The sequence below is a fragment of the Trachymyrmex septentrionalis genome, unplaced genomic scaffold (assembly GCF_001594115.1).
Source record: "Trachymyrmex septentrionalis isolate Tsep2-gDNA-1 unplaced genomic scaffold, Tsep1.0 scaffold20, whole genome shotgun sequence".
NCBI lineage: Eukaryota > Metazoa > Arthropoda > Insecta > Hymenoptera > Formicidae > Trachymyrmex > Trachymyrmex septentrionalis.
This window is the reverse complement of record NW_017305180.1, coordinates 1949138-1951309: the sequence shown is the minus strand read 5'-3', so window position 1 is coordinate 1951309 and position 2172 is coordinate 1949138. Positions and strand designations below refer to the sequence as shown.

Below are 2172 nucleotides of genomic sequence, written 5' to 3'. Positions count from 1 at the left end.
CACACACACACACACACACACACACACACACACACACACATTAAAATTATAGAAATATAATTGATGCAACTGTATATTTTTTAATTGCAATTTATTTAATCTTGCATGTGATAGAACAAAGGAAATAAATTTACGTACACATATACACATACATAATACAAATTTAAAATAAAAATAACAATTACTGAAGAATTAAAAACTTTGGTAAAGACAAAATTAGTATAGGATCTATATTTTCTTAATATAATTAATGTATATAGTCATTTAAGATTAAATCAAGTTTATCAATCAGTATTACAGTGCGTGATATCTTGATATGATGAATCAAAAAGTAATAGCAAGTAAAATGCAACGATCCATTTTACACTTGCTGACCTGGTTGGCAGGTCATAGTGTCATCGTGATATAACTAGGTCGTCATGTACACGCTCGAGAGTTCCGGTGTGGTTCATTATCGTGCTCTCCCTAAATTCTCGGCGAATATCTCTATATCGTTTTGTGGTTTTAAAGAATCGCACAGTTACTTAAACTCACTCGTATTCCGACATAATCCCATAGGACATATTCTCTCTGATTGTAATTGTTTTATTTCCCACGTTGAGTTCTTTGAAGATCTTGGTGATTATTTGAAGTATATAATCTTCACGCTAACCGTTTTTATTTCTGAAACATAGCAAAAAGTAATAAATATTATATTATATTATAACAGAAGACATAATAAATAAACATTAAAATTTACATTAAAATTATGTATTAATCTTTAAAATTTTCCAGGAGTTATATGAATTATATTTTTTATAGACTACATTATTTATAAAAGTAAATTATAACAATTATAAGTTGCAAGTGATACATAAATATATTTTACATAGCTTGATTATTTACACATTATTCGACCATCTTTAATTGTAAAATAAAAACATAATTTTATTTTAAAAAACCTATAAATATTCTTATTATTGTTCTAAAGCTCTACTTTTCATCACTAATTGCAAGTTTAAACTTAATAATTTGAAAAGAAGTAAACTATTTAATTAAATCTTTAATCGACTTTATGCATTTGATTAACAATAAATGGGTTTATTATCTCAAATATTTATTTGATAAATTTTATGGTCACAAAAGCGTTCTTTATATATACTTTGAATTAAAAAAAAAAAAGATATCCTATATTAGAACGTTTAACAAAATATACGACTTGAGTCTGATATGTCCAGTATAAACTTTTTGTTATTATTAAAAACCATTTACTGATTAATGCTATTTTCTACACCAAAGAAAAAAATATTCTAACGTGTTCAAATTTACTAGATAGATTAACTAATTTTCAAAATTAGAAATAAAAATGTTAACTTTTGAAAAAAACGTTTAAGTCGTATGTATTGTTAGTATGTCGTTCTGGATGTATATCATAATTAGCATAAAGTATATCATAAGCATATTTTTATATTTTATTGTTAAAAAAATTATAGCTAAAAATTGATGTGTTAATATCATCGCATATCTGAGAGATCTATATATCGAGATTTTATTTGCAATCAATCGCAAATATTTTTCTTTAAAACATTAATAATGACGATATCTTGAGAGCTTAGCATCGTGCCATATTTATAAATGCAATTTTCCTGTTTCGTAATCATGTACACATGCAACGTCGTACATACGATAACAACGTATAGCAAACAGCTATGCTATTTAAGCAAAGAAATACTAGACAAAATATTGCTGATCGCTAATTGTAAGTAATACTGAACATTGAGAAGCCGGGAAGTTACGGAAATATCATTTTTCTGAATTCGTTTTTTTCTTTTTCTTACGTGAGAATACGTAGTAAAAAAACGGATAATAAGGAACTTATTATTTTTCTCTCTCCGCGGTTTTCACTATTTAAAAATCAATCACAGCTGTTAATGAATGTAATAAGCAACTATTAAATACAATACTAAAACACTGTATATATAATGTTTTCATATATATATACATATACATGAAAACAACTTGCGATCAGAAACCGGTTTTTGGTTTGCGATGTCCTACGGGAAAGCAAGAACGCATAAAGATTTTCTCGTTATTATTTTTTCAAAGACAGTTATGTTTCTGTGATATTTTTTTGCAAAAATAATATGCTTATCGAAGCTTGGCAACAAACTTATCTGATTTATTCACGAAACT

The 2172-nt window shown here is 26.4% G+C and overlaps 1 protein-coding gene across 2 annotated transcripts in view; it reads left to right on the top strand.

Annotated features, from left to right (window-relative positions):
* Positions 1-2172, top strand: part of LOC108747851 (protein PRY1-like) — a 42246-nt gene that overhangs the window by 3460 nt on the left and 36614 nt on the right. The gene's annotated exons all lie outside the window — the stretch shown is intronic.